The 25,171-nt window shown below is 52.9% G+C and overlaps 1 protein-coding gene across 1 annotated transcript in view; it reads right to left on the minus strand.

Annotated features, from left to right (window-relative positions):
- The window catches only part of PRDM11 (PR/SET domain 11), an 87,197-nt gene extending 65,627 nt beyond the window's left edge, over positions 1-21,570 (minus strand). The window contains exon 1 of the mRNA XM_033120112.1: positions 21,517-21,570. The gene's annotated coding sequence lies outside the window, so the exon portion shown is untranslated. The remainder of the gene's footprint in view (positions 1-21,516) is intronic.
- Positions 21,571-25,171: the final 3,601 nt, after the last annotated feature.

Raw genomic sequence — 25,171 nt, forward strand, 5'->3', positions numbered from 1 at the left:
AGATGACAAAGCAGGAAGGTAAAAAGGTCCTGAGTGAAAGGATATGGAGATTCATTCTGCACTGACTAATGGCTTGTACCAGGCAGGTGCAGGAGACCTAACACAGCCTCAGGTTTCCTCGGCAAGTTACTCTCCTGATGTTCATGCAGAAGGCGGAGAGTTAAAGCCATCTGCCCCCAAGATCTGTCCCCAAGTCACGCTTGTGGCTTTTAAGGGGTAGGGCTAGGAACAGTGCACTCTCACCTCTTCCTGCTTCCTACAGACTATTAGATCTGAAAGGATGTGTCCAGACCTCCTGGTCCAAGTCCCTCCTAGAAAGATGAGGAAACAGACTCAGAAGGGAAGTGACTTGCTCAGGCGTCCTATAGGAAGGCAGTGGGAGGCATGAAGCCACTACCATACAGTCTGTACTCAGAGCCCCTCACCTGGCCCTCAGTTCTCCAGGCCCTCTCTGGGACGTTCTGCACATTCTGACACCTAGTCTTTTCCTGACCCATGAAGCTGCAGCCTCTCTCTAGCGAGGTAAGACCCTGACGAAACACCATGCAGAGTTTTGGCCACAGGGAAAAGGGTCCTGCTTCCTGCACCATGAGACCAGAAGGGAAGGCCTGTCTAGGGAGGGGCTGCAGGGCCAGCAGGGATCCAGTGGGCCTGGTACCAGTCCTGGGGCCCCAGCACCAGCTTTTACTTCTGTATTCTCCTTCTCCATCCTGCCCCTGCCATTTTCCCTGGCTGTTTATTCTCCCAATCTTGTCTAGAATCTCAGAATGAAAAGACGTTTCAAAAGTCACCTAACTCCTTGCTTCCCAAGGTGTGGTCCACAGACAAGCCGTGGACAGAGTTGCAAGCTCCTCACCAGACCTCCCCATCAGAATGTCCTCCCAAAAGAGAAGATGCCAGGTGATTTGTAAGCACAGGAGAGTCTGAGAAGCACTAGTCTAAACTGCACGATGCTCGGAAGCCACAGCGTATATCACCACCAGACCTGCATGAATACCTCTAACAGGGAACTTACTACCAGGCGGCCAGGCCACTATTCCATCTTTGGACAAGTAAGGCGTGTGTGTGTGTGTGTGTGTGTGTGTGTGTGTGTGAGAGAGACAGAGAGACAGAGAGAGACAGAGAGAGAGACAGAGACAGACAGAGAGACAGAGACAGAGACAGAGACAGAGACAGAGAGAGAGAGAGGTGGTCCACCATCGGTTCTGAGCGGCCCTGCTCAGTATGTCAAACCGTGAGGCCTCACCATCCTCTGACCCCGAGCCATTTCCGTAGAATCAAGTAGGTCAAGGTGACCACAGCATGAATAGTGTGCAGTGGCTTACTCCCCAAATAAGGGGAACTGGCTTGTTTACTGCCTGTTACAAAAGGCGCCGAGTCCGTCACCTTGAGTTCCGGTGCAGGGTAACCCACTGTCTGCACAGTCACATCTGGGTCCGTCACGTCACCCATGGGACTTGGGGGCAGGGTAACCGGTGCCACCCTGCTAATGATCCCGCTGTTTGCTGTGCTGGGACCCACAAACTCTTGCTGATCCATGGAGTCTTGACCACATTTAGCATCTCCGCCACGAGAATGGGGTTCTTCCCTGATTCTATGTGCATGTAGGTGTGTCGGGGCGTCTGCGTGCGCCTTTGGGGGCAATTCATTAAGAATTAATTAATTATCTCCCCACATACTCATGAAAAGGCTGGTATATGTGGGCTCATACTGACCTTGAGTTGAAGGGATTCAAAAGGAAACCTGGCCTTTCTTGAGCACCTACTTTGTCCCAGGCCTTGTGCCAAGTGATTCACTTGTGCCAAGTGAGATTCATTATCTCACTTAATCCTCTCCACAACCCTGCAGGATGGATTATATCCCCTTTTTACATTTGATGACATTGAAGCTCTGCCTGCAGCTCAATCTCAAAAGATTAACAAGCATAAATGATCTGGGCACAGGCAAAAAAGAAAGAAACAAAGAATGAGATGATTTCTGAGAATGATAACCGAGTGCAAGATGGTGTGATGACTAATTATCGTAACTACTGCCTGTCAAGCTTGCCCAAACAAACAGGTGTTCTGGGGCTTCTCGGCCCAAGCTGACAAGCCCAACACGGAGGGGCACTGTGAACCTGGGAAGGATGGAAGACCCTCGTCCCAGTCCTCCACGATGGAGGCAGGAGGGGCCCGGATGTGGCTGAGGCCAGGCGTATCCCACATGCACCACGGAAGATACCCATTCATTCACTCGCGATGTATTCAGGTGCTACGGAGTGCCAGACACTGTCCTAGGTGCTGGGAACCTTGGAATGAACTAGGTCCCAGACATCACGAGAATGTCTGTAGGTTTTCCTGCTGGCGTGCATTCTCCCTTGTGGCACCAAGTCCCCTGGTGTCCTTGAGGAGCCCCCTTCTCCAAACACTCGACTCTGGCCAAGGAGCATAACCAAGGACCAACCAATCAGCGCTCCTATTGGCAGATCATGGTGAAGGGTGCAGGGGAGGGTATAGGGCCCAGCCAATCATGAGCTGCCGTTTGGAGGCGTAGAGGAATCCGCTGGGAAGAGGGACTGCTGAGAGAATAGAATGTAAGTATGGATCAGCGAGCAGCCAGCTACTGTGCCACTATGTACGACAGACGGCCTATGAACGGAGCCAGTACAGAAGAACGCAGAGTAAGATGGACAGACCATGTCCTGATTTCACCGTGTGAGCCCCTGGATCCAGCTGTGCCTGAAGCTGTGATGCTCTTGGATTTCACACTTTGCTGAGCCCATAATTCTATTTTTGCCTAATCCTGCCTGACTTGAGCTTCTGTCTGATTGTATTTGGTTCTTTCAACAACCTAGTGAGTACAGTTTTACTTTACTGTTTTTCAGATAGGAAATGGAGGCTCAGAGAGGCTAAGTGGCTTGAATGTGGCTGCACAGCAGCTATCTGGAGTCTAAGTCAAAGCCTATGCCCTTTCCACTACTTCACGGTGGCAGTCTAGTATGGGGGGGAGGGGTGACAAACTGCAAGTGGGGGTTGGAGTAGGGTCTTCCCTGGCAGACAGTGAAGGGACTTCTGGGAGAGGTGGCCACTGAGGGATAATTAGAATGAGAACCTGCTCCAGCCAGACAGGGCTGTAGGGAAGCGGCTGAAGAAAGGATCCACAGGTTACAAGCTGGCAGTTGTTTCTTTTTTTTCTTTTTCCAATTTTTATTTTTGCTTTAGTCGCCAACTTCGAAGAAACAGAAGATTGCGTGTAAAAACATGGATGTTCAGCTTTTCTGGAAAATCAGAAGCACTAGGAATACCAGGCAGGCAGTCCCATGTGGCAAGAGTTTTCTGGAGCTGGGTGGTGGAGGCCCTGCTCGAGGCACTTAATCTGCAGATCTCCAGCCAGCCTGTCACTCTGGTATGTTCCCTACCTAGCGGGACATCTGAGTTTGCAGCCTGCATGGCAGAGGCCAACATGCTGTGTAGACACTGTCCTGTGAGAACCCAGACACAGAGGAAATGGGGGTGCTGGGTTGGGACCTTGCTGGCCCCCCAGACTCTGTCCACTCTGGCTATTCCCAAATCTACAGTGCTCAGAACAGTTCTTGGTATCCAGTAGGGGCTCAATAAATATATACAGTTGCCCCTCAGTATCCTTGGGGGGGTTGGTTCCAGGACCCCCTCAGATACTAAAATCCTCAGATGCTCAAGTGCCTTACATAAAATGGTGCAACATTTGCATGTTACCTAGTCACATGGTTCTGTTTCTTTTAAATCATCTCTAGATGACCTACAACACCTAATACAATGTAAATGTTATGTAAATAGTTGTATTGTTTAGGGAAAATGACAAGAAAAAAGTTGACACATGCAACCATGTAGGCCTACCTACATAGTACTCGTCAGCAACCACGTAAATTTTTTTTTCCAAATATTTTCAATCTCAGGTGGGTTCACCCCATGGACCCAGAACCCAAGGACACAAAGAGCTGACTATACTTGGTGACTGGAAGACAGTGAGAGGGTGTGAACTGGAAGCTTCCAGAACTACCTCACAGCGACCCTGTAAACCCACTCCCAGGGGTGTGGGAGAGGCATGAAAGGAGAGGACAAAGCAGCCCTCAGCAAGGGGCAGCTTGGTGCAGAAGTCAGACGTGGACTCTGGGGTGAGACGTGCTTGGGTGCGAATCGCGGCTCCACCTCTTACGACTGACCCCTCCATAAAATGGGGATAACAATAGTCAAATGGGTTGTTGTGAGCAAAGTGGTGAACAGCCAGTAAATAACTACCAGCATCCCCTCTTTCACTGATTCACTGGCCTTGAATAAACGGCTTCCTGCTCTGAACCTCAATGTACCCCTGTGTAGGACGAGACCGTTAGGTTTGACTGTGAGGACCTACCAGCTCTGGCATTCTGTGACTCTTCAGCATCGTGCAAACGTCCCGAGCGGCGCCACAAACAAGCACCCCAGCGGGTCACAAAGGTCTCTCTGCTAAACCACTCCACCACTGACGTCAACACAGACCCTAATGACTATCATGGTAAAACCATTTGATTCCAGATTCCTTTAGATTTAGCCCAAGTTCCAGCCCTAGGACTTGCTGTGGCTCATTTACCCCAAATTATTATAATCCAAAGGCACGGGGACACAGCTGGAAGAAGCTGGCCCTCAGGGGGCCCTTTCTGGGGCCCTTGCTTCTGAGAGCACACAAGCAGGGCTCACCACGGGCATTGCTCTGCGGCTGGCACCCAGGCATCCAGTTGGCAGAGCTGTTTCCATTTCTCTCACACGCCCCCAGATGGGAAATGATTCATGAAAACCAAGAAGGTAAAATTAGCCCAAAGGCTGCCGAGTAATTTATGCAGCCAACAGCCCCGGGAGGGAGGGAAGGCCCACGCTGCCAACTCAGTGTGGCCTCTCAGCCTGGCCATCAGAAGCCTCTGTCTCTGGGGTCTTCTATTTCTGGACTCAGCCTCCAGGGCTGTTGGCAAGGCTTCCAGAGCTTTCTCTGACCCCCGCCCCATCACACTCAACAGACCCATGCACGCCATTGGAGACCTGCTAAGCATCAGTGGGTGGCTGGGGAAAACTGCACACATTTCATCCTCACCTCAACCTTAGGAGGAAAGTTTCACCTCCCCTGTTTTATGGGTGAGGAACGTGGGTAGCCAAAGATAAGTGGCAGAGTCAGAATTCAAACCCAGATCTCGTGAACGCCAAAAGCTGTGCTTCCCCCCAGTGCTGGGTGTTGTCTGCCAAACCTCAAGGTCACAGGGTGCAGGAAGGGGTGTGAACCCAGTGGGGATTCCCTGGAAAGCCCCACCACACCTTGACAGTCTCAAGCTTTTCACAATCTCAAGACTATTCAATACCAGGACCTGGTCCTCAACTCCAAGCCCAGTTGTCCCAACTGGCAAGGTGGAAGGTCCCCAATATCCCAGTATCTTAAAAAGGGGCTGAGATAATGCCAGTCTAAGTCCTGAGGCCCAAATCATACCCATTAAAGGAAGAATAGAGAAGCCTAATGGTCTCACTTTATAGGGCCCAGAGAGGGGAAGGGGCTTACTCAAGGACACACAGCAAACCTATGGTGGAGCCTAAGGATGGAACTGGGTCTCCTGAGTCCCCCTGCAGAGTGCCTGCTGTCAGACCTATTTACAAAACAGTAAATCTGAGTGGGAGGTGGGTCCCTACACACAGGGGCAACTGAGGTGGTAATCACCCGAGACCTCCAGGGGCCCCCTGATCTGGTTCTGCCCCAGAACCAGATCTTTTGGAACCCACAGGACACGTGAGCAACTGGAGAGGGCTCCTCAGAAGGAAGCAGGTGAGGCAGACTGAAATTTCAGCCCACACTTGTGGGAACCTGGGCAAGTCATCTTACCTCCCTGAGCCTGAATGAGAGACAGATTTGGAAACAGATGAGAAAATGTGGGTTCGAACCACTCAGCAGGCTGTGAGTGTCCCACAGGAACGCAAGGGTTCCACATGGACGCGGTCATGGTACTCCCCCCTGGCCCCTGGCTTTGCCCAGAGGCAGCCCAATGCCAGCCACAGGTGACACCCCACAGCCACTCATGCAGGGAGAACTTGTTCCTGTCCCCCAGAGCAGGCAGCTGAGCACCAGCACGACAGCTTAGAGCACCACCCACTCCTAGGACACGATTCAGAGCAGCTCAGTGGCCCTGTCTTCCCATAGTGACCACAGCTGCCCTGGCCCCCGTCCTGAGCTGAGCACTTTCAAATATCACTGCACTGGGCCCTTCCCATCAATGCTGGAGGAGAGGTGACTAGGTACTCACGTGACAGTGAGAAAACTGACATTCAGAGAGGCTGCGTTGCTTATCCAAAGCCTCACAGTCATTCATGCAATTAATCATTTGACAAATGTATACTGAGCACCTGCCATGGCGCAGGCACGGTGCCAGGAATGAGACTGGTGTGTTGCTGCCCTCGTGGCCCTCCTGGCCGTAAGTGGCATGGAGGGAGCTCACACGCCACCTCCGGCAGCCACACTGCCAGCATTCCAATCCTGGTTTCACCCCCCCCCATGACCTTGGGAAATCACTAAGCCGCTCTGTGCCTCAGTTTCCTCAGCTGTAAATGGAGAATAATAATGGTATCTACCTCATGAGGTTATTCGGACGATGAAGTGAAATATTACAGGTCAAGACTTAGAATAGCACCTGACACATACTAAGTATTCAACACATAGGAAGTTACTGAGCCAGCTACATCCCTCTGATACCAACGGCCATGCTCTTAGCTCCACGCTAGGCCAGGTCGACGTCTCTGGTAAGGTCAAGCAGCAGCATGACTGGTGAGGGTCTGTGTCCAGAAGGAGGAGGGGGTGTGAGTTTCCCTCTGCCATCCACCAGCTCAGACCAGCCCCAGAGCCTTTTGGAGCCTTGCTGTCTCCAGTCTTAAAATGGGCCCACCGATGGCTCTCTTCTGCCTCTCTGGGAGAAGCACTCGAGTCCCCAGGGTTACTGCACCCCTGAGCAGACCGCAGGATAGGTGGAAGGCAAGTCCTCTCCCTAGCAGGGAAGATGCCCTCAGCTGAAGCAGCCCCACTCTGTCCCCCGCCACCTCTGGCTGCCGAGAGGGTTTGTGGCTAATGCTGGGGAAGGGCTGGGCCCCAGGCCAGCCACGATGCTTCTCGCCTCTCAAGAAGTAAGTCCAACCCTCTGTGCTCACTGCCCACAGATGCCACAGCCCAGAGGACAAGAGGTCAAGCAGGGCTGCCCAGCTAGTCACCTTCTGCCAAGACTATCACATTGGGTGGCCTCATGAAAAAGAGCTCAACAAGGAGCCAGATGGCCTGAGTATATTCCCAACGCTGCCAGTGGCCAACTGTGTGGTCTGGGGAAAGTCACTTAACTTCTCTGAGCCTCAGTTTCCACATCTGTGAAATGGCCTTGGCCAGGCTGCCTGTTTCAGAGGTGGCTGTGAGGAGCTGGATAGATGGTGGCATAAAGGTGGTTTAAAACCTGAAAGGGGAGGGAGGCATGAGGAGAAGAGCAAAAAGACCATCCTGTCCAGCACTAAATATACAATCGCCTGCAGTGATTTGCCCCAGGGGCTGAAAGGCAAACCCATGCCTGGACCAGCTAGTGTGGCCCAAAGAGGCCCCAGGGCTCTCAGGGGAGAGGCTGGCCCCAAGCTGCTTTCTTCTCCTGCCCACCATGCAGGCCAAGGGAGATCAAATCCCAGGCCACAACAGGCCCCATTGAGAGCTGGTAAATCTGCCCAAGGTGTGGGGTTACCTTACCAGGCTCCTGGCCACCACCGCCGAGTGAAGGGTCAGGCTGACCTCCTTCCCTCCCCCTAGGCCCCAGTCCAGAATCTGGGCAGACACCCAATGCCTGCTGTGTTCCCAGGCAGCAGTCTCCCCTGGGAAATCAGTGGGCAGTGGGATGAAGCCGTTGCAAAGGCTAGCGCTGCCCAGGCTGCCCACCGGGAATGTAGGCCTTCTGCCCACAGAGTGGGGTCTGAAGCAAATGCAGACGAGAGACCTCAGGATAACATCATTGGGATTTTACTAGGTGCCTGGCATGGCGTTTTGAGCTTAACATGTGTTAGCTTATTTGGTCTGCATGGCAGCTCAATGATACAGCTGCTATTGTCATCTCTAGTTGACGGAGGATGAAACTGAGGCACAGACAGGTTCAGTAGCATCCCCAGAAAGATCAGGAGTTGAACCAAGGCGTTCCGACTCGAGTCCACTTACCACTACAGCCGCCCAAGAGCGGGATCACTCACACGTGGCTTTTGAGTAAGGGCAGAAAAACCCTAGTGTGAAGGAGAACGGCTCCAGGAGCCACAGTCCCTGTTCCCAGGTCTCTGGGAACTGGTGGGGACAGGGAAACAGATATTCTCTCTGGCTCTAGTGTAGAGACCCAGAAATAGTGAGAGACCCATACGGAAACAATTGGTTTTATGCAAAGTCTCAGTGGACAGATTTTAAATACTAGCAATAATTTTTTTTAAAATGTAGCAGGCTTCCATAACTCAGCAGTAGCTATACTAGATACGCCCAGGGAGACACAAGAATAAAATCAGAATTAACCTAAATGTCCAACAGTAGGAGAATGGCTAAATTAATGATGATCCTTTCCCAAACCACTGTGCATCAGTTTCAAAAAGGCAGAGACGGAGAAAAGAAAAGACTTGTGGTAGCTCGGTACACAAAACCAGAATAGATTTCCTAGATCCAAAGCTAAGTGAGTAAAGTTTGCAGAATGATCTACATACACTACATGAAACCATTTGTTTAAACACACATACACGCACATGTGCGCTACCATGGTACATATTCCTATAGTGTGTCACTGTATCGAAAAAGATCTAGAAGGATGTATAACAAAGCAATAACTGTGATAACTAGCAGTGCAGAGGGTGTTGAAATGTTGTGTTATCAAGGAAGATCATTTTCAGCTTTTTAAATAATATTTGATTTTTTTACAGTAAAAAAATGTATTTGTATATGCCTTATATAATTCAAACTTAGTAAAACAACAGAGAAAAGACAAACGAGCTGCCTTCGGAACCACTGAGTTACTTACTGGTCCCTGGAGGTTCGCAAGCATCCGAGTGGGGGTGGGAGAATTAGAGAGAATTGGAACACCACAAGGAGAGGTGGGTTAGCTGGCCCCTCTGCACCTCAGAGCCTCATAGGGGAGTAGAAGCAAGCCCCTCAGTCTCCCCGCAGCAAGAGTGGCTTTAAGGAAGCGCAGAACATCAGACCCTGAAGCAGGGAGAGGTGGGAGCTGTGGGCTCTCACTGTGACTCAGTCAGACGCAGACAGGCCAGCTCGGGAGAGTCCGGCTCCCAGTGCTCAGCCTCTCCCTCGCCCCTTCCCCCTTGCCCCAGTGACTCGTGGCCAACCCATCTCAGTAGCCCCCAGTCCCTGGCCAGCATGCTGTGGATCAGCCTGACTCCCAGGGGAGGGACCGTGTCTCTGGGAGGACCTCACATTGGAGCCAACAGTAAGGAAGGAAGGAGGAGGAGAAAGTTGATGTGAAAAGCTCACAGGGCGAACTGCCCCTGCCTGTGACGCTGAGCCCAGGCAACCATTGAGCCCTACCCCCTAACACTGAGCCCAGCTCCAGCCAGACCTCTGGCCCTAGTCAGGCCCTGGCCTCTGACACTATAACAAACAAAAGTCAATGAAGTCCTTACCTTCAAGACAGCTATGAGGTTTACAGAAGAGCCAAGAGATGTGGGTCTGAGTTCCAGCTCTGACCCGGACTTCCTATAAGATCTTAACAAAGTCACTGAACCTCCTGGAGCCTCAACTCCCTCATCTGCAAAATGGGCCCATAGTATCCACCTCCCCAACTTGCTGTGTCAATGAAATGAGATAGCCTCCACGTAGCCTCTGTGTAAACCATTCAGACTCCGATAAAACGCAAGGCCCCATCCACGCCAGGGACACTGGGCACTGAGAAAAGGAGGTGGCAACGACTGAGCTCCAAAAGAAGCCGGACTTGCAGTAAGTATGAGAGCCCACGGGCAGCCAGAAAGGAGCCCGCTGCTGGCCCCAGGCAGGGACCAGGAAGGAGGCAGATAGAGGGATTCTCCAGGTAGAGAGAGGGTGCAGGAGTCAGAAGTGAGTCTGAAAGGGCGGTGGAGCCATTCTTGGCCACTGTCCTGGGCCAAAGGCCAGAGTGCTCAGGGAGGGCAGAAAGCCACTGGCAGGTGCCAGAGAGGAGTCCGGTTTCTACCTGAAACTGGGGGAGGGGGCCCCTGGGAGCGGGGCCAACAAGTCCTCACCTCACCAGTAGCCCAGGGAACTGGGGCAGGGGCAGGTGACAGAAGTACATGGGGAATCATGGAGTGGAAGAGCAAAGCCCAGTCACTGAGAGGAGCCGACAGGCTGCGAGGAGCAAAGGGTACAGCCTTGGAGGATTTGATCTGGGAGGTAAAGCAGCCTGGGCCACACAGAACAGGCTCAGAGGGTCCTGTAAGGAGAAGGGCCACAGAGAAGTAAGGAGGTCCCACCCAGCACTCCCAGTGAAAGCACCAGCTCTGGGATGCTATAGCAGCAGACAAGTCTAAGGTGGGTTCAGCTGCCCCAGGGCTGTCCCCACCTCAGGGAGACCCTTAGGCTATGGCAAATGCTGAGTCTAGAGCCCAAGGCAGAGAGCCAGAGAGGTCTGAGGTCTCAAGCCTACAAGCACCACCAAGGCCACTGTCAAAACCAAAGCACATCAATGACTCTTGGCCCTGAAGATGGGGCCTGGACAGGCTGTAAATGCCTGACCAGCCCCATCCCACGAATACAGGCAGCTGGACTCCCCGCTGAATGGCAGCCAGACAGCCAGGCCTGCTGTGTGGGGCCCAGCTGACAGGGAGCTGCAGGGAGAGAGTGGGAGGCTGGGCCACCCTGAACAGGGGCCCCGGAGGAGGGGGGTGTAGGTGGGGCTGGGCTGGAGGGAAAGCCACTTCCCCCTGCTCCCTCCCAGGCAGGCTGGTCTTGTGGCCACATGCAGGCCCAGGCACAAGGTGGTCTGTTCCCAGCAGTCCCGGGACAGGGCAGGTGGGCTCCTCTAAAGACGGAAGGTGGTGTCAGAGCCAAGGACCATGGCAGCAACTCCATAACGATGAGCTGTCTACTCCCTTGAGCTGGCCCTCACTGACTCAAACTGGTGTTCACTCCTCAGGCCACAGATGCAAGACTCAGCCCTGGCCCATCAGAGGGTTCATGCAGGAAGCAACTTGAGGCTGTCGTTCATGCTCGCCTCCTAAACGGGCCCCCGACCATCACACACCAGGCTCCCAGTGTCTGGCCAAACCCCCAACCTCAGCCTCACACCTCTGCCCTCTCTCGCCCTGGTCACACTCCTGAGCATGACTCTGGACTCCGAGCGGGTGGCTGACACAACCACTTTGACAGCGTACCGCACTCGTTGCTTACGGCAGCGGGGACAAGAGGATGCCGCCAGGGTCAGCCAACCACAGCAGATACCAACCCATTAACCCAGACTTCCTGGGCAGGCCTGCCACGCACCCTGGAGAACTGCCTGCCTGCGTAGCCAGGACTGACTGACTCACGGGGCAGCCAGGCTGAACCACAGGCTGGCTGCCTCGGGAGGGACAAGGAGAGGCCTGCTCACCAGCAACGTACTCCCCTGGGCACCAAGAAACATCTTTCTGAAGGCTGAAGGCTGAAGACCAAAAGGAAACCCACGCCCACATGGCGCCTTCATCTTATCTCCCATCTCACTTCCACTGTCTCCAGGACACTCAAGTCTCAACTCCTTCGGCTGGCGTTCGAGGCCCTCCCAGTTTGGCCCTAACCCGCCTCCCCAGGGTGGTCTCTGCCACCTCTTCCTTCTCCAAACACCCAAGATCACTCGCCATTCCCTGAATCCCAGGATCCTCCCGTTGCCTGCCTTTGCACATACTGTTCCCAGTGCCTGAAACGTCCTTCCCGCATCCTCCACCTGGCAAACTTCTGCTCCTCCTCCAAGGGCCAGCTCCACATCACTTCTGGGAAGTCTAACCAATGCTCTCCCTCCCCCACCACCCATGGCAGAATGACTCGCTCCCCTCCCCACATCCCTGAGCAAGTAGGGCACTTCCTACCTTCAATCACAATTAGGATCTGGGCCAGAGCTGCTCAAACTATTTGTGGTAAAGAGACTTTTTTTTTTTTTTTTAAGTTTTCCAATCTGTTGCCAACCGATGCTTTTGTAAACTACAATGCAAACAAGGCGGTCACGTCAAGTTGCAATATGAGTTCCTCAATATTTACTCGCCATGGCTGTACCCATCTTGCTGCAGACGAGGAACACAAGAGCCCACAGGTGGGCAGGGGTCTGCAGACTACCCTCTCCATGGCGCTGTCAGGCCCAGAGGAGCCTGCTGCAGGACCCATCCAATCGTGGGCTTATGTTTGGACCTCCAGAGCCCGAGGGGACGCCCCATGAACAACTGCTGAACCAAATATTGAATGGGAAGGTCCCAGCAACCCTGTCACATGGGCAGTACCTGTGCCCTACAGGCGTCCCCCTTTCTCAAGTTAATACAAAGAAGCACAGAGAGGGTGACTCGCCTGACCACACAGCAGCCACAGCGGGCCAACCATGTAGTACTTTCTCGGCACCAACCAGCTTTACGAGGCAGACACTGGAACCTGCAAGTCCTCCAGTCCACCCTCCCTCTCAGCGTAGGCTCCTGACAGCATTTCCCACTGCAGTAACAGTGAGGCAGTCCCATAGAGTGGTGAAGAGCTTGGACTCTGGTATCAGACAGACGTGGGTTCAAATCCTGGTTCCGCCTTTCATAGCTGTGTGGCCTTGGTTAAGTCACTTCCCTTCTCTGGGCCTCAATTTCTCCTCTGTAAACTGAGGCTAATAACACCAGTATCACGGGGCAGCACGCTGCTTCCGGCAGGGCCCATACACACCCATACGTCTCATTCAGGTTTGACTATTATTGATATTTATAAAAGGCTGGGGATCAACCAGCCCGAAACTCTGCCCTGGACCATCCCTTTCTGCTCATCCTCCCCTCAAGACCCAATATCCTCTTTTTAGGGTAAATTCTTCCCCGGCTGCTAAGTTTGATTTCCTTTGAAGATTTCCCTTTCCTGACCTCCCCTACCCCAGGCTAAGAGGCTTCTCCTTTCTCCCCTTCCCTGGGACACCTTGAACCTCTGATCCTCTTCACTTCCTCCCCACATACCACCCCTTCTGGCTGATCTGGCTCTCCCTCTGTTCACACAACTGGTCTGAGGCGGGTTTTGGCACCACCCTGAAAAATGCCACCCTGTTTGGGTTGGGGCAGTGAAGGGCCGGACTGCGAGGCCAGGGATTGCCCCAGCCTGTAACCTCCTCCCTACCCACCGCCCTTCCCAGAGCCCACCCTCTCTGTACCTTGGGCCAGGACAACGCTGAGTCCACCCCAGCTGCCCCCACGAGAGGCTCACTCCCTCCTGGGGCTAAGGGTCCACTGGGCTGCTCCCTAGGCACCTCGTCCAGCCCGGAGCCTCCCAAGCTGGCCATCTCCATCCCCTGGACATCAGGCAGCAGGATCCCTTCCTGGACCTCACCCCTTTCCCTTGGGGAAAGTGCGAGATAGTGGGAGAAGCCACTGCGGGAAGGCTGACATTGTGGGGGCGGTTCCATATTTACTTGCTTGGTGACGTTCATTCCAGCCCAGCTCGGTGCCCAAGTCAAGGTGATATTCTTGCCTGCTGGTCCCATCTCGCCCCCAACCTCACCATGAGCCCAGGAGAAGGAGCCCACTCGTCACTATCCCCTCCCCACCCCAAATTCCTTCATGCACGTTACCCTGGGTCTGCTGCCTCTGTCCCTCCCAGGACCGGGTAAGCCCCTGTCGTGGCAGATATTCAAGCAGTGGCTAGATAGCCTCTCCATCAGGAGGGCAAGGCATGGACACATGGGGACAAATGGTCTCAGAGGTCCCTATTCGGCTCTGATTCCAGGTGGAGGAAGACTGGGGTGCAGAGGAAGGGGTGCTAGATTTGGGGTTAGAATTTTAATTTGGTCACTCTCTAAATTGTATGGCCTTAAGCAAGCTACTTCCCCTCTCCGAGCCTCAGTTTTCTCCGCTGTAAAATGGGCATTATAAGAACTGGTCTGCCTGCCTCATGGGCTAATGATAAGGGATTTGGGAGAAGATGAAGTTGGGTGCCTGGGGTAGCCCATATGGGTCAGGTGGGGTGGGGAAGAGAAATGGGTGGAAGGGAAAGCTCTAGAAGGCACTGATGGCTTCAGAGGCCCAGTGCCTCAGTTTGCAAACAGAGTCCCCACCCCGATCTGAAGCTGACGCTGGGGAGCAGATCCGGCCAGCAGCCTTCTACCCTCTCCACTTCTGCTCCCTCCCCTAGTGTCACTGCATTGGAGGCTCCTGGTCTGTCCAGATGTGCATGCCAGTGCTGACACATGAGGTTTCCAGATGGGGAGAGAGAGGATCCTGAAACCAGCGCGCAAAGTGAGAGCTTATGAATCAAAGCTTGTGTTTCAAGTACCTGCAGGGAATTGCTGAGTAACATAAGCAGGCGACCCCTAAGCCTGCCTTTCTGAACCGCGTTTCTCAAAATGATTGGAATGATTAGATGACGGCTGTGTGATACAGAGCTTGTCACTTACGCTCTCTGAACCTGAATTTCCTTTTCCATAAATGGATGTGGAAGCAACCTCACGGGGCTGTTGTCAAGTGCCCTTGCGCTCAAAGGGCCACGTTCCTCTTAAACTCTGGTCCGGAACACAGGAAGGAAAAAATTTCTTCCACAGAATGTAATATGGGACTGACAATACTGTCTCCATGCAGAAATGGAAACTGAGGCCCGGACATGTTTGGCCTTGAACACAAGCCTGGGCGGGGGTGGGGGAAGTATCTGAAGGTGTGGTCAGGTTACCTTTAAGTAGAGAGACCTCCGTGTTACACTCTCATATCCAGGCACGGCGATCCCCAGCGAGGGGCACAAGATTATTTCCGTGACCTGGGGCACGCCTCCCCTCTGGCCGTGACATCACATCCGAGGAAGTGGCCCCTGAGCTGGCCCTGTGCCACACATTGGTACTCGGGGCTTCTTTCTCTGGGGCCTCCACGAGGCCCTACTTTGCAGATGCAGAAATAGGCAACCCCAACAGGGACAGCCTCTTGCCCACGTCTCCCAGATGCCCAAGTGGCAGGACAGAACTAAACCTGAGGCCCACACCCCTCTCCAGGCCATAGCGCTGCCTCCACCCACCCACACCCCTGGCTGCCTCTTTCTTACTTCCTCTCCCTGCCAAGAGGCCAGTCCAGGGCACTCGGCCGGATTTTATCTGGGGTTGCCCTGGCTACTCAGAAACAGAAGCCAGGCACACTAGAGAACCTGTGACCCCCAGAACGGTGCCCTTGCTGCCCTACTCTGAGCCGAGTGTGAAGGGCCAAGTGCCAGCCTCCTGGCCTTCCCCTTTGGAATGGCCACCACCAAGCTCTCACCTTCCTCTTCATCCTCTCCTACCTGATTACAGAAACAGCCTCCTCATCGGCCTCCCAACCAAGCTGCTGCCGCTGCTAACGGTCTCAGGGACCTGGAGCTGATCTCTGTGTGGGTTTTCTCCTCATGAAACCCTCTGCAGCCCCTACAGCCCCTGCAGCCTCACAGACAGCGTGTAAACTCCCCAGCAGAGCAGTCACAACCTGTTACAACCTGGGTGGGGAAAAGCATCAGGGTTACATGGGAGGGCTCAGGAGCCAGGCGGCCTGGGTTCAAATCCCAGCTCGGCCGCTTACCAACTGAGACACCTTGGGCAAGGTATTCTACCTCTCTGAGCCTTGGTTTCCTGTTTCCCCTAAAGAGTGGGGAAAATAATAGCAGCAATATCAGAGCCCTGCTGGGAAGATTAAATGAGAAAATGCATGGAAAGCACTTTGCATGTAGTAAGTGCTCAATTCATTCACCTATTCCACAAATGTCTGACACCTACTATGTGCTATGCACTGTTCATAGAGTTCAAAATCCCCACTCTCTAGAAACTTATAATTCATTATAATTGAGGGAGGGAGCCAAAAACAAAATAAATGAGTAAAACATAGGGCACGTTATATGTGCTATGTACTAAGGGAGGAAAAAAAAACCAGGGAAGCAGGGGGACACAGGGAAGGGGGTGCAATTTTAAACAGGAAAGTGTCCACAAGAACGTGCTATTTGAGCAAATGTGATGGAGGTGAGGAAGGCTGCCATGGAGACAACAGGTGAGATTGTTCTAGGGAGTAGGAACAACCAATGCCAGAGCCTTGAGGCCTCGTCAGGCAGGACTGGGGTGTTAGTCATGTTTTTACTATCATTCTCCTTGCCAGACTCATCTCCCTCCACTTCCTCCCTTAGACACTCTCTCCGGCCAAATGAACTACGTGAGCCTCTCCAAAGCCTTCCATGTGCCACGCCTTTGAACAAGACATACCTTCTGCTGGAATGCTTGTCCCCTCTTGGCTCTACAAATCCCACTCATCCCTCAAAACCCAGCTGAAAGACTCCCTCCCCAGGAAAGCTTTCTTTGACTCAGTGTCAACAGCGGTCTACCTTACACCCCCTGCTATCACCTGGAAGATTATAGCAGGTTAACAGAAGATTATAGCAGGCAACCAGGTTGCCTGGTTAACTTCCCACCTCCCACCCTGGTCTGTGAGTTCTGGGTTCCACATGCCACCCCCACGCCCGGCACAGTGCCTGCCTGGCACAGGTTACGCACATGTACAGTGACCATCTGCTGAATGAATGAGGACTGAAGGACGCCCCAGGCCTCTCTTCTTACAGAGCCTTCGCCCAGGGACACCACCATGAGTGTGGCTGCCCTGGGGGAATAGTGGCCTTTCCAACAGATACGAATCTGCAATAGGAAACAGGCTTTTTAAAAATAACAGCACATTTTTCTTTTTTCTTCGTTGTTTTTCTTCTTTCTGCATGGCTTATTTTTCCGAGGCAGTCCCTGGACCAGCTGCATGGAAGCCCTTCTCAGGCCCCACACTGAAAACATGGGCTCTGGGACCTCCAAGAAGTCCCAAGCCCCAGCAGAGGTGGAAGTGCACCAAATGGTTCTAGACCAGCCATGGCACCAAGGCCACCAGGCACCTCTGAGCCAGAAACCCCCTTGTTCAAATCCCAATGTTAGGGGGGTATTCTTTCCTGGAAATCTGTTCTCCAGTGAGGGCTTTCTAATGCCATGTGACATTTCCAAAGGGGCTCTACGTGGTAGGTCCTGAGTTCTCTGCCCTCACTGTAAGAGGGTACCCCTAAAGAGGTGGCACCAGACTGCCAGGATTCCAGGCCTGGCCATACCCCGTCTAACCCTGGGTTCCTTACTTCACTTCTTGGGGCCGTTTCCCCAACTATGAAATGAAAACAATAATCCCCAGCTTGTGGAGCTGTTTTCTGCACAGGGATGTCACATGCTTAGTACCATACCTGGACCACAATAAGCCCGCTTCCATAAACAGTGGCTGCCCTCATCGTCATTACCTTCGTCTTCATCATCCCTGGATCTCCGACGCTGTGACCCTTCCCTGAATCACATACTCTCCAGATCAACAGCGATCTCAGGGTCTGTTACATCTCACACTCTTGCCCTCCTGAACTTCCTCCCATACGTCCCAGAAACATGGTCCTTCTGGGACAGGAACACCTGTAAATACAGGGAGTGTAGTACCTGTACTCTACATCCGGACACCTCCTTTCAGCTGGACCCACCTGCCCCTGCCCCAGAAAAGCAGCATCCATTAATCCTGTCCCTAGTCCAGGTACTCAGGTACTCCAGTGCTCAGGTACTCATCAGGAGGTATTTCTCTAGCAGCTCGTGTGTACAGACACTGGAAATGCCGGGGCACGTACAAGCCAACACAGGTCCTGCCCTCGCAGAGCTTACGGTCTGGTGATAGAGTGAGACGGCACTCAAGAATTCCACCAATAAATGTAAAATTGCTACGAAGATGGGTGCTACAAAGGAGAGGTACGTGGGGCCATGAGAGGCTGTGACGGGGGGTTGACCTAATCAGGGAGGGCTTCCCTGAAGAGGTGATGCTGAAGCTGAAAGATGAAGGATGAGGAGGCCTAAGCTGAGGTGAAATGCACAGAGCAGAGGGAACACCATGAGGAAAGCATATGGGGTGGAACATGGCAAACGGAGGGATACAAGGTCCACTTAAGAACAGAAATCCTTCAGTGGGAACCCCTGAAGGTTTCCCAGGCAGGGGTTGATAGACTCAGATTAGTCAAAAAGGTCTCTTTAGTTGCTAAGGATGAGCCTTCCCAAGTCTGTGTGTGTGTGTGTATACAGTTGACCCTTGAACAGCACGCGTTTAAAAATCCACATGTAAGTGGACCCATGCAATTCGAACCAGTGTTGTTCAAGGGCCAACTTTTCTTGGGAATTCACAGATGTGGAGGGCCATCTGTCATTACGCTTTTGCAGAGTCAAACATTATAAGATTTTTTGACTGTGCGGAGGGCAGAGGGGTTGGCACCCCTAATCCTCCCGTTGTTCAAGGGCCATCAGTACTTGTCTCTGTCTGAGCACTCCTCTAGGCCAAGTCAAGACAGGCTAGGTTACGCTGCAGTCACAAACAATCCCCAAATCTCAGTGATTTAAAACAATGAAAGTTTAGTTATCATTCACCCTGCGTGTCCATCATGGGACATCTAGGGACTCCACTCATGTACTGATCCAGGGACCCAGGCTAGCAGGAGCAGCCACCATGCCACAGGAAAAGAGCACTCTGGAGGGTCCATACCGTCAACTAAACGCTTTGGCCCAGAAGTGACATGTAGTTCAAAACTCACTGGCCCGTCACATGGCCCTACAAGGGGCTAAGCACAAGGGGACCTAGATTCAATCCTGCCACGTGCCTGGATGAATTGGAAATATTTAAGGACGAGCATTAAGGACCCTCAGACACTCTCTCACCCCACCTTGCCCTTCGCCAACCTTAACTCATTCATTAGACAGCAACGGTTTCAGTATTCCAGAAGGAGGGAGCAGCACGCGCAGGAGAGAACGAGGTGTGGCATGCAGAGATCCAGGGGAGGGAGAAAGACGAGGCCCAGCAAAGGGCAGCGGCCGGATCACTCAGAGGCTTTTAGGTGACAGTAAAAATTTGGTTCTTCATCCCCAAAGCCCTGAGAAGACTTTTCTGGCAGGAAATGGGAGGCTTGACAAGATCTTCTTTGGAACAGATCACTGGGCCTGTGATGCTGACACTGTCATAGAGGGAGGTTGCAGGTGGACAGTTAGGAGGCTCTTGCTATTGTCCTAGGGAAAGACAGCAGTGGCTTCACTAAGATGCTGGGGAGAAGGGTATGGACAGAGGTGGACAGATTCAACGTACAAGCTAAAGTTCCCTTAGACTGGACGGAGGGCACAGAGGCACCAAGCTTTCTGCCGTAAGGACTCGCAGGATGGGGGTGGCCTTGACCAAGTTCAGAGCCCAAGAGGAAGGAGGATTATGGGAGAGCCTTGGACCCCGTGTGTTGGTTATTAACTATGGAATAGCCAAGAGGGCAGGCAAAGCAGGCAGCTGAATAAAACAGGTATGATTCCTGACTCCTAGTCCAGTGTCTTTACTTCCTTCATACTTGCCAATAACACAGAACCAGGAATCCTCACATACCCTGCCCCCCAATATAAGTCCAGGTAAGGAAAGATTCAGATGATAGAAGTCTTAAGTTGACACCACAGAGAACAAATTTCTGAAACACATCAATCCAAGAGGTCTACAGGACAGAATTATAACTCGGGTAAAATACTGTGTAAGCGACAGTGTTTGATCAAGGGCCCATGGGACAAGTGAGAGGAGCCCCGTATCTTTGAGAATGTCACTAGGTCCTGCTAGGAACTAGATCCTGCTCCAACTGCTCCTTGGAGGCCCCTGTCAGTATGGTACTGGAAGGACCTGGGTAGGGTCTGTCGGGCAATTCTGATATTTCCAAGATAGTATGTCCTGCGCTAATCCTGAGGAGAGAACACTTCTTAAAATACATGTCAGCCGTGGGCTAGGCATTTTATCTCTGCCACTTCATATGTTCTCACAACAGCCTTGCCAGACAGGCTTTGTTGGTCCCATTTTAAGGATGGAAGAAGCAAGGTTCAGAGAGATCTAGGTAACAGTGCCAAGTCTACTGTCACACAGGTATTAGGGGGAGGAAGGATTCTGATGAAGAAGCCCCTTTCCATTAAACTAATGCAACCAGCCAGGGCTGTATTCCCAGAAGGGGTTTTCAGACACGTGCCACAGAGCACTCTGCTTGCCTGCCTCTCAGAGTTAGTGGGCAAAGGCCATGCCCGCCTCCCCAGGATAGGAGACCACAGCCTGTTAATTCTGGCCCATGGACCATCACCCCCACCCCCAACACCTTCCTTCCTCTCAAGGGGAATGTGGACAAAAGCAAGCTTAAGTGCTGCAGGCAGGATGCTACATGGAAAATTCTTTTGCCCTAGCAGAAAAAAACCCCAAAGTTCATAGGGTTTGCAGGCATTAAGGGCAATCTCTCATTATTGTCTGCTGTCCCCGCACACAAAGAAGTGGGTGTTTCCTTTCAGCCTCTCTAAATTATATATACCACAGCCTTTCTCTACACGAAGCAAACGTCTAAGAAAGAAGAGAGGTTTAACATTTTTCTCCCCTAAGTCCCGGCCTATCCTGGGGATCTAAGCCCCTACCGCCCAACCTGGTTCAAGACACAGGCAACTTTTCAACCAGCATCGCCCAGCACTCAAGACATTAGTATTCATTCTCTTTGCAGCCACTAGCCTAGGGCGTGCTGGCCTTGACACGAGAAAGGTCATTGGCCACGGAGTTTCCGCAGTTTCTGCATATGAGAGTACCTTGGGGATTGCGAGTGGGGAAGGTGGAGGCTACTACACACCGGAGAGATTTCCCAAAGAGTCTACACCGCAACTAAGATTTAAAATATATGAAAGAAACGGCCTCCGGCTCGGCGGCGTTTAGCGGGAAACCGTGGACCACGATGGAAGAGACCCCCACCGCATCCCGAAGGACCCAAGCCCTCCATATCAGCCCCAAGCGCCCAGCCGAAAGTGCCGCGGAGAACTAGGCCAGCGGCCGCGGTAAACCCTCCAGCCTTCCGCGCCCCGCCCCGCGCGTGTCACCGCGTTCTCATTCCGAACTCTCGGCCCGGTCCGCCGTTCCCATTGGTCGGCGGCCACGTCCGTCAGCGGGCCGAACAGCGGCGCAGAGAAAAGGCTACATTGTAACAAGGCGAGCGAGCGAAGAGCTAGCGGGGAGGAAGGAGGCGGAGGGGCGGCCCCCGAATCCCGCAGCGGCGGCGGCGGCGGCGGCGGCAGCTACCTGCCGAGGGTTAACCCACCTCGGGGCCCGGGCGAGCCGCCCCCCTCGGCTCGCGCCCGTGTCGCCCCGGCCCCCCGCTCCGTTCGCGCCGGCCCCCAGCCTCCCGCGCCCCCCGCAGCCGCTCGCAGCCCCTGCAGCAGAGGCCCCCGCGCTCGCTGGCAAACTGCCGAACGCTTTCCGAAGCCATTTTCAATGGCCACATTGGCTACCGGGGCTGACTCACCTTCCCGGGAATGCTGCGGCAGCCGCGGGGCCCGGGCGGCGCGGGCGGCCCGGCGGGCGGCTCGGCGGAGGCGGCGCGGCCCCGGCTGGCGGCCCCCGCTGCGGGAGCGGCCGCGCTGCGGGCGCGCTGGTCCCCGGCGAGGCAAAGTTTCAGCGCCAGCCTTGGCGCGGCGGCGGCGGCGACTCGCTGCTGCTCTCCTCCCCTGCTTTGACCACCATCTTATTAGTACAGGAAATGACATGGAAAACGGAAGAAAGCGGCGTTTGGGGCAGACGCGGACCCCCCAATTCAGGGGCCGGAGCCGGGACTCACCAGCCGCGTCCCAACCCGGCCCCGGAGAAACCTCCCGGGGCCCCCTCGGCCCCCGCCCTGCACGCGGCCCGATGGGGGGAACCTAGCTCCTCGAACCCAAAAGGAGAGGGCGAGTTTTATAATCCAGCCGGCGGAGAAATCGAGAAAGAAATAAATAAATGAAAAAAGAAAAGGTTAAAAGAACTTTCAAACTGGGACACTTTTTTTTTTTTTTGGTCGGAATTAAAAGTTCTAGAATTTAAAAAAGTCATTCGGTATGGGGGGGCTCCCGGCTATCCTGGTCCCGCCGCTGCCCATTTTGTACCAAATAATCGGGGAATAAATGCGTTTATATTTTTAACCCTTTCGAGGCCCGGCAACAGGCCCCCTCCTGGTCTCGTTTAACCCTTTGAATGCCCAGCAATTTGGAGATACAAACTAAAGCTGTAAAACACAGGCGTCCCACTGAAGCTGAGGGTAAGGGGTTTGGGGGTTCCTTTACCATGTTAACTAGTTACGTGGGGCCAGTTTTAAAGTTGCGAACCGACCGTGTTTTTCAAATCGAAATTTGTTACAGGGGTTGAGATTCTGAGAACCGGACGGGCTAGTTCCTGGCTGGCTCGGAAAAGATGTTTAAGCTGTGCTCACTTGTTCGGTTCCTCAGTTTCTCCATCTGTGAAATGGGATTCAACATCACACAGAGATTGAACAGAGGGAGGAAAAGACGGAATTTTCATAAAGACAAAGTGCTTAAAAGTCGGAAAGGCTTCCGTTGGCGCCTGGAAAACCCACGGGCTGCGATGCGGCAAAGAACACTGCGGGATGGCGTAACCAAGACAACCATTACCGAAATAACCCCTTTTCCTTGGCGTTGTCTGCAAGGCACGTGGCAGAACTGCCAGGTGTCTCTTGCCAAGGAAGGCTGTGCTGAGCTAGCTCTAAAACGGGGCCATACCCCCTAGTTGGAGGTTGCTGGGAGGGATTCCATCCAGAAAGGTGCCTTGGCGGGGCTGCCTAGGGAGAGTGGTGGGCCTCACCAAAACATCCATCAAAACCCTGGAAAAGCTGGCACAGGGAGCCTCAGGGTGGCACCCTAGGGAGGCTTCCTCCCAAGGGGATGGACTTCCCTGTAAACCTCGCTGCTGGCTGGGAGCCTGGCGTCCAGATGGGAGTCCATGGTCAGACCCCAGGACATGCCCTTGGCGCTTGCAATCTGTTGGGGCCTGGGGGTGAAGCACTGTATGGACCACATCATCTTTCCCTTGACTTTGGCATCACAAACACAGCTTCTTGGAATCCTATGTCTGTTATTTGATGTGTGATCTTGAATCAGTGACTTACCCTCTTTGAGCTTCAGTTTCCTTGCCTGTGAAGCAGGGCACACTAATAACCCACATTGCCAGCTCTGTGTGAGGAGCCATGAGAGGGTATTTAAAGGACCTAGCACCCAGCTGCTCACAGTAGATGCTCAAGAAACAGTAATTAACACCATAATCCTATGACATTCAATACAACTAAAAAGTTTCCTGAGTGTCTATCTGCTCGTGCCAGGCAGAGTATGGGGTAGTGGGGAGTACCAAAATTAGTCAGACATGGTCCTTCAAGGAGGTCTTGGTCTGGCCAGGAGGTGGAGATACTCACAGCTCACTTGAATTAATTCAGTAATTAGTGCACACCCAGCTTTGCTAAACACTACAGGAAGGCCAAGTGCTTGGGCAGGGGGAAGGACACCGAAGAAGGAGCTATTTGTTCCTTTTGAAGAGTCGGGTTCGCCAAGGAAATGATATCAGAGGTTGGCCTTGAGAGGGGGTTGGAATTTCCACCTGTGGTAGGATGGCATTCCAGGATGGTGTACAGCAGGAGCAGAAACCTGGAGGAGTCCAAGTGCCCAGGTGTTCGACAGGTGGTCACCTGTGACTGGAGTGGTTGGGGCAGAGGAACCGGAGATGAGGCTAGAAAGCCAAGTGGCTAAAGAGAGAATGTGGTCACATCCTCCAAAAAGGAAAAAATGTCTTTAAGAGAATGAGCTGGTAAGTGAGGCCAGCAGGGGATTTCTCCTATAGTGCTGCTTTTATATTTGGGCCAGGGGCTGTGTCTGGGTCCCTGCACATCGCAGGCTGAGGAGTCGGCTCTGCAGGCATCAAATTTGGGAAGCTCAGACACGCTGCGTGGTACAGAGACCCACGTCTAAGGGGCCTGCCACACCGCACTGTGTAAACTGCAGCACATGACTTTTCCTATCTAGGCTCCAGTTTCCTCCTGCGTGACCCAAGGAATTTGGACCAAGGGTCCTATAGTCTGCCCTTAGGAAGCAGCCCGCTAGGCACATAATCAAGATAAAGGCACAAGATGGAATCAGGAACAAGGCTGGGAGAGTTGCAGGAACTATCTCAAGAAGGCAGCCCAAGGGTTAGCACTGAGTCAGATTCTCTGAGTCAGTGGGGGCAGAAAGTGGAGCCTGAATCTCATCACCAGGCCAGTGGTTTAGACCAGGCAGGCCTTGTGAGGCTGTGCCTCAGCTTCCCTTTCTGCATTGAATTTTGCCTGAAAACAGAAGTAGGGGTGGGGTGGGAGCTCCACTCGAATTCCCTGAGAACTAGTGGAGGGGGAAAAGGGAGGGGACTGAATGGATAGAGCACATGGTACACGCTTTTGGAGACATGGCCTTTGGACTCAATAATCCAAGGCAGATATCATTACCAGATATTATTATAATTTCTACAGACAGGAAAACTATGCTCAGAGAGGTTAAGATACTTGCTTGGGACCACACAGCTAGAAGTAAGATAAGACTTAAACCCAGGTCTCCCTGAGTTTAAGACTCTTGCTGGAAATCTTCCACCCTGGAACATTTCTGGTTCATTGTTCTTTTCCATATGCAGCCTTTCAGACTAATGGTTGGCAAAATATTCCCTAATTTCTCCTTCGGGCATATCACACAAAAGGAGCTAATTAGAACTTTGTGATGCAAGGTCAGGTACTTCGTGACCTCCCCCTGCAAACACTGTGCTAAGAATCCAGTCACCTCCAGGTCCCTGTGAGGACACTGAGAAACTCAGTTCAGCTCTTTGGAAGGAAAATGTAATCTGTGACCTTTCTTACAGACCACTAATAATAATATGCAAGCAGAACATACATCCAAACGAACTGCAAGTTAAATGTCTGTATCACTGGAGATTCACTTCCCCTTGCTGTAAAACAAGGATGGTGTTTATTGCATTAATTAATGACCCCTCCTAAAGCCTCACTGGAGAAAATTTCTTTTAGGATTTAGTGCCTGGAAAAAACTAACGCTGACAACCAACCGCATTTCCCTCGAGAAACTGGCAAGTGTCTCCCTTGCTAATAAGAAGAGCTCCATAAC

The sequence above is a fragment of the Rhinolophus ferrumequinum genome, chromosome 11, assembly GCF_004115265.2.
Source record: "Rhinolophus ferrumequinum isolate MPI-CBG mRhiFer1 chromosome 11, mRhiFer1_v1.p, whole genome shotgun sequence".
Taxonomy (NCBI): domain Eukaryota; kingdom Metazoa; phylum Chordata; class Mammalia; order Chiroptera; family Rhinolophidae; genus Rhinolophus; species Rhinolophus ferrumequinum.